The following is an 11,658-nucleotide window of genomic DNA, read 5'->3' as shown; positions in this document are numbered from 1 at the left end:
AAATTATGGAAGATAAGTTTATAGACTTTTAAATAAAGACGTTATGTGTATTTCTATTTAGATGACAATATGTATATTAATTTCATTTCTCTTAAGAATGTTAAAGTGCTTTGAACAGTCATGTTGTGTATACAAAACATTATTAATTGTTGGAAGTGTTAGGAGACTAATGTCTTCTTTAAAATAGAAGCTATATTTTTCCTTCTCCTGTACTTATATTTACTCCCAATAACACCTAGTGCAGTGTGGACTACAACTAAGCAGTCAATAAATGTTTGAGTGAATAGTACTAATATAGCATGTACTGAGGAAAGAGATAAAAGAATATCAAACAATGGCAGAAAGGATTGTCAGGAGGAAGATAGCAATTGATTAGTAGTTGCCAGAAACCATTCAATATTGCTCCCACATCAACAAAAGAGGACAAACATAGACAAAGATCAATTTTCTTTTTACCATGTATTTCTAAAGCAAACTCCACATCACTTTCCTCTTCTAACGTGGTAAATAAAGAAGGGCACTTTTGCCCTGTCCCTGCATGAGGCAAATTACCATCATTACCTATTCAGGTCCCCTCTATGCCTCCACTACCTAAGACTGGCATTATCATACACAAAAGGAATTTGTGGAAAGACACGTCAAGTGATACAATTGACTTCAATCTACATTAAAACACATTTTACCATGTGGGCCACATACAGCAATATATTGAACTTCCTCTTCCAATTTTCTCTTATTTACAAAGTGCTAGCTCTAAAGCTACATTAAAAAAAAAAGACTGTATATTCAAGAAGCACAGTAAGCTTGCTGATGTTACAAACACCATTTGACATAAGAAATAACATTTGAACAATGTACAAGTTTCTAGGAGCAGGGATTAGATTTAATAAGAACAGGAGAATAGGAAAGAGAAAAAAAGGAATTGGAGAGTTCACCTACATTGAACAAAAAATATATAGATACATACATATCTATATATAAATATTTATAGATTATCCCCAGTGCTTTTTTGTTTTTCATATATATATATATATATATATATATTGTTACATATAACATGTATTATAAAAGCAATATATATGACAAATATATATATTGTTTTGTTTTTCATATATACATTTCATATATTTTTACATATAAAAATATATATGAAAAGCAAAACAAAAAATCAGTGGATAATACTACCCTTCAAAAAAACTTATCTTCATTGGTCCTTGAGAGAAAAGTAGAATCTAGCACTGTGTCAGGCATGCTCTCATAATTTTTCTCTAGTTAGACCACAGAGAGTTACCTCAAACAGTAACAACTTAAAGCAGGTATTTATCTACACACTATTAAGCAAAACAGTTGAGCATTACATGATGAATTCTATTCTGCTTAAGAGTAAGCAATAGAACATTCATTCACTTATTCAACAAACATTTTAACTCCCATGCAAAAAACACATCTATTGCAAAAAGGCAAAATGAATGCCATGTGAAATATCAAAGCAAAAGCCTCCTGATAGAAAAAGGAGAAAGTGATTAAAACCACATAAATCAATGGAGGCTAAGAGAAAGAATAACAATGCAGAATATGCCATCCCAAAATATGCCTCTTTGGCATAAGGATTACTTTGAGATGGTTATTTTTTAAAAAAACAGCAGACATGAGAGAAGCTCTGAAAACCAAATAAATGCTACTCTTTTATAAGAGAAATTTATATTATTTATAAGAGAAATCTCCATTTATAATGGTGTCTCCCTCTCTATACCAGGAAGAGAAGGATGACCAAAACTCTGGAAAATCTCATCAAAGGAGAAGGCAAAGATTTAAATGTACATAACAAACCCCTTTATTTACAGTACCTTACCTGATAATGTGATATGTTCAGAAAGGTACTGTTATAACTCTGTTCTCTCCCTTCCCTTCCCTTTTATTGATGCTATCCATCTTTTCCTCATAAAACTAAATATTTTGCCGCCTCTTCTAAATCTTATTTGGACATAGCCCTAGCCAAATAACATCTGGGAATTATAAATGTATGTGTGTATTTGCATATACAAACACATTACACACATGCATGCACAAGCACACACATACTTGGGTTCCATGCCTCCAAACTCCTGGGATTTTATAATTGTTTTTCTCATCCAGTTCTACAACACCTGTATTTATACCAGGAATTCTTTATTTTCTCACTGCCCTACCTTTTGTTCTGCCTGCTTGCACCGAGATCATGGACTCTATCAATTCTATTCTTCATGATTAAGGTAGATTCCTACTGGGAAGAATTTATGAACTCTGTATTCAACCCAAACACCTTCCTTACCCAGCTGTGCCATTTACTAGCCGGGAAAGTGGCGAAATCTCCAAGTCTCCACTTTCTATACCAAAAAGCTAGCAATAATGGTACCTACTTCTTATATTTGTCATTAAAAATTCACTGGGGTAGCATATAAAATGTAGCAATTAGTACATAGTTCCCATCAAATGTCAGTTATTTTTATTATCATCACCACCATCATTAACATTGAAAAATTGAGAATATCCAACCTTAATGAGCAAAGCTAGCTTCCATCAAGTTCTTTTTGTCCTTTATCCCTTTTTTTCTTTAGATTTTTTTTTTATTCTTTTGCCCGTTCATAAAAATTTGTTCTCTAACTCTGTGGTTTCCAGACTGTGTGCCAAGTTGCCACACAGATACCTTAAGTTTTCAAGAGAAATAGAAAATACCCGCTCACGATCATAGTATAACCTTTCAATGGCACCATCTCCTTGCAAAGCTCAGATTTTACCAGTCACTATCTTAAAAGGCAAATACAGTAAGAAAATTCATGTGGATGGAACTCTTCAACCTGAATCCAAGTTCTAAGGACTTATGCATTGCCCACAGATGCACACATACCATCAGTAAATAATTTTGGTTATTTAAGAAAGTAATAGAAATTTTTTCTTCTTTCAATTTATGTATATTAATTTTTCAAACCATTGCTAAGTTAAGATATTCAAATGTATTTAGATGCTTGGAACTAATACTCAGGGAGTACTCAGGTGTTTTGTATTGTTTTGTTTATTGACTTAGGGGTTCTAGGAAAAAGTTACTGTGAGTGTCATGAACTAAGAAAACTCGGGATCCCCTCTGGAAGTGATTCTCAATCCAGAGTGCTTATTAGTATCACATGGAGTAATTACACACAAATTTCACCTCACCAGGGGATCCTGCTCTACCTGATGATTGAGAACTACCACCATAAACAGATGACAAAGCTAGAGAAAAGAAAACCTTCCAATTTTTTTTAAAATAAGTCCTTATTTTAAGTCCATCAAAATTATATTTTCACATGCTCTTAAAATGAACTTCTCTCCCTTGCACAGAACTATGTTAAAATAGACTTTAAGGAAATGGTAGATCCTTTAGGACAAAGTTTCAGAGTTTAACAATCTTTCTCCAAAGGAACATATTTAATATGCTAATTTCAAGAGCCTTTTCTCAGAGATTTGGAGTCAACTGGTATTCAGAAAACACATTAGAAAGTCTGGAGTAGACAATGCTTGTGACTCAGCGCCTTGTGGGTTTGGGCATTACGTAAACTTTCACAGACTTGCTGAAGGGGATGGTGCCCTTGATGCTGATTTCCACCTGAGGTGATATTTCACCACCTTCAATTCAGGGGGATTTTGGAATGCGGGAATTGGAGTTGTAGGGCAGTAGCAACATCACTTCCACCTGGCATGGTTCTGTCCAGGCAGTATGGGAGAGGTGTGAGTGATAAGCCGGTGGCGCCCTGGGCCAGGATTCCAGAAGTCTGCTGGTTTAGGATGAATCATCTGAGCCTGGCCATATGGATATAAGACCTGGACCTTCACAGTGCTCTGAGGGTCCTGCACATGTTCCAGGGTTGCATCGACATCCAGGGCCACAACCAATCCAGATGTAAACTGCAAAGGGTTGTCTGACTCACCTGCTGGCTCAGTGATGGTGGCCGAAGCTTTGTGGATCTGCTCTGGAACAAGGAGGTGCAAGAGAATACTTTGCCTCAGCATGGTCTGTAGAATTTTGACCACTTCCACAGGTTTGGATGTCATGAGTCGGGGCATAAGGTCAAGAAGTTTGTCCACAAAGCTGTCCTGTAGGTGGGGCAAATCAGCAATAAAACACCTCTGAAAAAAGTCCACTTCCTGTAAAAAATTTTCACACATCCCAAATAAGGGGTCAACTCCTCGAGTAGTCCGTGCTGTTACTATAAGTTGCAAGGCTTTGGCCTGCAGCCTTATGTGATGTATAATCACCACCTGTTTATTCTCCACACCACTGTACATGAACTCCATTTTGCAGGTTTCTTCCATGATCTGTTTTGCTGCTGCGGAGGCCAAGTCACTCTGCTTCAAATATAAAGGGGCAGCCACATTCCACAGCTTTTCTTGCAAGGCCATGATGAGAAAAAGCTGACACCGAAGATAAGTAGCCGAGAAGTCAGCAACTCCTGCTAGTTCAGACTGAAGTTCTCCAAGTCTTTGCAGATCCCAGATGGTGAACTCCAGCAGCTCCTGGGTTCCTTGAGGGTCCAGGTGCTGAAAACTGTACACCCTTTCAAGGCTCTGCTGCAGGAACTGATGGGATGGGTCCTCATGGGGAGCAATACTGGGAGAAACAGCTGATGACACTAGTTTTCTACCTGGTAACCTTAAGGCAGGAACAAGATGAGAAAGACTGTCTCAGAGGTAGGCATAGTGCCTGAAGGTATGATCTGAGAATAGTGCTGGCATTGTTGGACAGGTTTTAGCAGCATTAAAAATAAGAACCAAAACTGCAGTGTAAGCTGAATCATCCATGCTTGGTTCAGCTGTGTCAAAAAATGGATGGGTGCTCAGGAGCTCTGGCACCAAGGGAAGCACCAGGGTTGGATGCCGACTTCCCAGAAACTTCAAGCACTTCCATATAGAGTTCCTATCAGTAGGGTACTTGGTTAAATTTTTCAGCAGCTCCACCAGTACAAGATGAATCCCTTCTTTAGTCGAAACATTAGTACAGCATAAAAGTTCGTGAAGAGCCTCTTGAATATCTCTGGATGAAGCCTAGAGCGCTTCACCTGGAGACAGCGTATGGGCATGAGCACCATCACCCTTATAGTCTCATGTGGTATCAAACACAAAATAAATTAATTTGCATTAAAAAAACAAAAACCTTCAAGTCTACACCTCTTCCTTCCCTGACTCCCCCCACCACCTCAATAAAGTTGAGAAAACAAACAAACAAAAAGTCTGGAGTAGAAAACAAACACAAGGAGACAACGAACAAGACCTTCCCAAGAACAAGAAAATAAGAAGTACTTATGGAAAATAAACCATAAAATCAGGATATCATAGATAAGGATGAAAATAAAATTCAAGTTTCAAAAGATTAAGATATGACTATAATCTGATATATTTAAAGAAAATAACCTTCAGAAGAATAATAGCTTTTCAGGAGTGAATGCTTATAAAGCAGCATTTTGAGGGTCTACAGTGCATTAATGTGACAGAACCAGATAGTTTTAGCTTGTGAGAGTGGGTTGTATGCATCTCTTCCCACCTGGGCACTTAGTAATTAATACTGGTAGCTTGAACTTGGCCATGGTGATAATACATACACCACACATATTAGCAAACACTACAAATTTAGATGTTTTTTCCCTTAGAGCTGATTTATTAAATATATATCATCATAGGGACACTTGGGTGGCTCAGCGGTTAAGTGCCTGCCTTTGGCCCAAGGTGTGAGCCTGCAGTTCCAGGATCGAGTCCCACATCAGGCTTCCTGCATGGAGCCTGATTCTCTCTCTGCCTATGTCTCTGCCTCTCTCTCTCTCTGAGTCTCTCATGAATAAATAAATAAAATCTAAAAAAAAAAACACACTTATCAGTGTAGTAGATACTAAGAAAACCTACCAAATATGATAGAGGAAAGAAATATCTCCAACAGGCAGGAGAGAAAAATTATATCTACCTAACACATCTATTTTTGCTGTTGAGACAGATTATATATGTGTGTGTGTGTGTGTGTGTGTGTGTGTGAAAATCTTCCATATTTGTATCCTAAAATAATTCTTCTTCCTCTGTTTTCAAATTCTGATAATCCAGCTTCACTAAAAGAGAGTTATATTGGGCCACCTGAAATCTGTTCTATCTGATGGCAGTATTCCTCAGTGTAAAGAAGTAAGCTCCTTTTCTAATTTATACTATAGTCAGAATTTAATAATCATCATTATTAATTTAAATCCAAAAAATCCTGGATACTGATAATATTAAGTTTCTTCAGAGTGACTACAGTGGTCAAGACTGTCATGTAATGGTACTCCATTACCAGTTGGCCTTTTCCGAAGACACGATATCCTCGACATATAACTTCCTTCAGAAGCAATCCACCTAGGATGATTAGAGACAGCAATACTTCCTCAGACTAGACCAACTGTACCAGGCCAACTTTATGAAAAGTTGCTAGAACTTAATAATGTCATATTTTTTCTCTCACCATGTAATATTCTCAGCAGTTAAGTTCATATTTAAAAGTCATATCCTCTTTTTTTAAAAAAAAATATTTTATTTATTTATTTGAGAGAAAGAGTGCCAGAGGGAGCACGGGAGATGAGGGGGTAAGGGATAGCAGCTCCTCACTGAGCAGCTAGCCCAATGCAGGGCTTAATGAGAGGTTCAATACAGGGTTGCATCCCAGGACCCCAAGATCATGACCTGAGCCAAAGGCAGACACTTAACTGACTGAGCCACCCAGGTGCCTCAATCATCTCCTCTCTTTATGGCTATTCTTGAGGTTCTTGCAGGCAAAAAGAACAAAGGTATAGGCCTTCAATCACTCTACCCCCTGCCAGTAAAAACAGCAGAAATCAAAATCCATACAAGCTCAAATCTTCAAAGTGCCTGAATCTTACTGATTCCTTGTAAATCTAGATATTTGAGTTTACAAGATCAGCACTAGAAATATCTTAGGTACAAAATATTTCCCCAAAGCAGCAGAACAACATCATTTGTCTACTTAATATCTTATCCTAGGGGTTCTACTGATTTGGTAAAGAAATTTGAAGCTAAAACTCCCTTGATAACTATCAGATTTATCATGTTCATTAGAAGAGATTACTACTAAAGATTTTTTTTAGAAGAAAACCCATTATAAATTGGAGCTTCATAATAATGTATGATTATGTTTCCAAAGATGACCTCTGGCGTTTATCTATAGATCCATACGGATGATTTCTCAGGTCTAATGATTTACCGTCATTGAGACAAATGAAAAAATAATCTTGTAAAATTATAATTACTTACTACTTCTTAATCTAGATAGATTTTTAATGATAATGCCTTATGAAGCTATATTCTTCTCATTCTGATACACTATTTTCAATACAACCTACTTCAATAGCAAATGAACAAAAATGATTAGTGAGAATAGGAAAGATGCATAGAGCATCTAAATAAATGGAGCATTTTCGTGAAAACTATTAAATTGATGAATTAGATTAAAATGTCACTACCATTAAACTCTGTTTAATAAATGTCAAACAAATACTTTAGCAGTGTTATACAGTCTTCATGATTGTTACTGTATCTGTCAGGGAAGGGATTACCAATTGTTTTTACATTTTATGTGTTCTATCGAATACAAGGATTTACTTTCCTTGTGAGATTGTAATTTTCACCTCTGCTGATGAAACAAAATTCTGAATACTACTGGGCTTGAGTGGAAAAACTTTGACACCAGGTTAAAATTTCTCCCTAAAATCTTGTCAAAATCTATGCACACACAAACATATCTTAGGGTATTTTTTTCAGTACTCTAGAAAAAGGATATAAATGTTCAATATCTTTTTTTAAGTTGTTTTTTAAATCTTTATGTATTTATGATAGTCACACAGAGAGAGAGAGGCAGAGACATAGGCAGAGGGAGAAGCAAGCTCCATGCACCGGGAGCCCGATGTGGGATTCGATCCCGGGTCTTCAGGATCGCGCCCTGGGCCAAAGGCAAGCGCTAAACCCAGGGATCCCAAATGTTCAATATCTTAAATCTCCATAATATTCAGTCCATGTAGCAGTATTTGATTCTCAGAGCGTCAACCAAATAGAGATGATTCTGCTCCCTGGGCCAGAGCTAAAGCCTCAGTGAGGCTTTTCAGTAGTGAAAGATACAGGAAGCGAGCTATCTGCTTTAAAGGCTAATGGAATGTCTGTTTCAGTAGAAATAGCTGACAGGTTGTTTGAATTGCAGAATGTACAGATGAAGTAGATCCATGCTACTTAGAGGACAGAGTACTAACCTACATTCAGAGGCACGTCTCAGAGATGGGTATGAAAAATCCCCCACTATAATTATGGGTTTGTCTAATCTTCCCTTTGTTCTGTTACTTTTTCCCTCATGCATTTTGTTCCACTATGAGTTGTCTGAACATGTATGATTTTTATTTCTTCCCCATGAATTGACTCTCTTGTCATTATGAAATTTTCCACCTTATCTCTATAATATTTCTTGTTCTGAGACCCACTATTACTTTTTCATAGCTCTATTATATTTCTTATTTATATATTTTTATCAGAATACCTTCTTCCAACTTCTGCAATCTGCTTCTGTACTTTTATCCAAAGTACATCTCTAATTGACAGCATATTCATGACCCAGCCCCCACCAATGTGATAATTCTCCCTTTTAATTGGAAAATTTTACTATGTTGTCTGATTTCCATATTTCTTTTTATACCTTCCTTCTGTTCTTCTGCTTTTATTTTCCTTCAGGTTAATCAAATATTTTTTCATATTCCATTTCATGCCTCTATTAGCTGTTTAGGTATGATTTTTATGTTTTTTGAGTACTAGTTTTAAGGATTACAATATGCATCCTTACAATGTCATAGTCTATATAATTTATATTTTAATACTTTAAGTAAATGGTAAGCAATTTATAACAGTATAATTTCATTAAACCTCTCATTCTTGTTGTCAATTATTTTACTTCTCTAAGTGTTATAAACTACAGAAGAATTCTTTTTTTGCTAGTTCCTTATTAAAGAAATTAAGATAGAAAATATAATATAGCCTTTTATATTTACCTACATAGTTACCATTTCCAATGCTCTTCATTCCTTTATGTAAATTAAGTTTTCTTCTTAGTATTAATTTTCTTCATGCTAAAGAACTTCAACATTTCTTTTACTACTGGTCTGATAGAAATTCTCTCAGCTATCATTATCTCTCTCTATTTTTTTAGTTCACCTTCATATCTGAAGAATTTTTTTAAAAATTTGGTATAAAACTAGATGACTAGATTTTCTTTTGCATTCTTTCATTTTAAAGATTTTTTTCAGTCATTCCCCTGAATCTATTGTTTCTGATATTAGCCACTCTTAATATTGCTAGATATTTCCCTGTAGATAATGCATCTTTTTTCCCTTGGCTACTTTTAAGATTTTTTTGTGTTGTGTTGCTTTGTCTTTGCTTTTAAGCACTATATGTTTGTTTTTTTTTGTTTTTTTTTTTTCTTACCTAGTTTAAGGACTACAGGTTGTATCTATACATTTGAAGCTACCTCGGCCCCTCCGGCTAACCTAGTAGTCTTTAAGCTTTAGCAAGCATCCTTAGCCCATGCGGTTGGTTAATATTTCTTTGTTTGTCTATAGATCATGCATTCTTTCCTAGAAAGAACACTTCTGCAGGTCATCTAACTGAAACCACACCCTCTTACACAACACCCAGGGCCCTAGGGAACAAGATGCAATTGTTCAACCTCTAAGTGCTGCGATAATGTATGTAGTTGGCACCAACGAGTCTACACATAATTAAGAAATGTTAGGACCACTGTGCATCCTTTACTGATTAATTGACCTAAACTCCTTTAAAAACCTTTGGGCCAGGTAGAAACCCTGGAGTTGGCATTTGGATAAGAGTTCATGTTCTCCCCAGATGGTTGGCTTCCTGAATAAAGCTCATATTCCTTCGAAATCAAAATTCATCTCTTGAGTATTGGCTTTTCCAGAGATAGGCACCAAACTTGGGTTTTGGTAACACATTGATCTTTTTCAAAAAATGCTGGAAATATTTGTCTATTACTTATTCAAACAATTTTTTTCTGTCCCATTCTTTCATCTTTTTATAACTCCATTAATAGGTATATTAGACTACTTAATATTATTCCACAGGTAGCTGAAACTGGTCAAATTTTCTCCAATCTTAATTTTTTGTCTCTGTTTTTTAGATGGAATAATTTTATTGAATTTTATTTCCTTTTATTTCTGTAATGTCCAAGCTGTTATAGGTATGTACTCAATATTTTTTTATTTTGAATATTGAACATTTTAATTATAATATTTCCATTTGTATTTTTATGGACTTTATTTTTTCTGATAAGATTTCCATTTATTTACTCATCATGACCACGTTTATGTTGAATCCATGAATATGTTTGTATAGCTATTTTAAGATCTTGTTTATTAATTCTAAAATCTGTGACATCTTATCACCAAATTTATGGTCTTTATTCTAATCTTAACTAAAAGTTTTTATTGTATTATGGACTTCACAACATTATATTATTTTGGATCCGGACTACTTGGACTTCCTTTTATGAATCTGATTTTTGTTATTATGAGAAGCTAAAGTATTATCCTCTTTATCCTGTCAGGCTTCATTTATTTTCTCATAGGGTTAGTTTATGTTTGTTTAAATCTCAGTCTTACCTATACTTTAGGAATTGTGCCTTATCTCTATGATATGGTCTTTCTGGGGTCTCCGCTAAATGTCTGACGTTGTTGCAAAGTCTATGTACTATGATGGGGCCCAAACTCCAAGATCTCTTAGTCACACAAACAACCACTGTCCTTCAATGCTCACTCTTACATCATCTGTTCTTTATTTTACCTCACAGAGGCATGTGCTGTATTTGTATAATCCTTCCCTCAGTTAAGGACCTGCAAGTATGCTAACATCAAGTATTGAACCTTCCATACAAAGCTCCATCTTCTCCAATATCCTGTACCACAAATTCTAGTCATTTCAGCAGCCTCCAACTCTGAAACCTGTCTTTATTCTCACCATCATGAAGCTTTGTTTGTGCTCCATCTCTATATACCGTGGACTTCAAAATTGCTCCCCCAAACAAACTACAGTGAATGTGAGATTCAACTCATGCATTTCTTTCACTCAAGAATCACAGTTTTTATTACTTATCATCCAGTGCTTGAAAGTACTTGTCTCAAATATTTTGTTCAGTCACATAATTGTTTAAGTGGAAAGAAGACTCCATTGTCTGCTACTTATTACTTCATCATGGGTGCAATTTAAATTTAAAGCCAGGTAACACTGAATTCAAAATAAACATATTACTAGACTCTTAAAAAATGTAGAGAAACAATATTCTTTAAAGCCTTCCATCAAATTTTAAAAATAAATAAAAATTAAAAACACATCTGAGAATAAAAAAAAATACATCAATCAGATGGTACAGATGTTGATTTAGTGGAAGTCATTTAAATTTTAAAAACTAAATAGTTCGTGCATAATGGATGTTCTGACCTCATTGTGTCTTGCATGTTGTTTCTGACCTTGGTTAAATAAAATTTAAAATCTATTTTAGTGACACCGTACTAGAAAGTAAATTACCACCCAAATGAATTAAAGACACAGAGTAGAAGACAGGTA

At 35.5% G+C, this 11,658-nt stretch overlaps 1 pseudogene; it reads right to left on the bottom strand.

The window, feature by feature from the left end:
• Positions 1 to 3,541: 3,541 nt before the first annotated feature.
• On the bottom strand, positions 3,542 to 7,255 carry LOC129503014 (integrator complex subunit 4-like; annotated as a pseudogene).
• Between the last annotated feature and the right edge of the window lie 4,403 nt (positions 7,256 to 11,658).

The sequence above is a fragment of the Nyctereutes procyonoides genome, unplaced genomic scaffold (assembly GCF_905146905.1).
Source record: "Nyctereutes procyonoides isolate TBG_1078 unplaced genomic scaffold, NYPRO_anot_genome, whole genome shotgun sequence".
Classification (NCBI taxonomy): Eukaryota; Metazoa; Chordata; class Mammalia; order Carnivora; family Canidae; genus Nyctereutes; species Nyctereutes procyonoides.
Note: the sequence above shows the minus strand (reverse complement) of the source record. Positions and strands in the feature narration are given on the sequence as shown.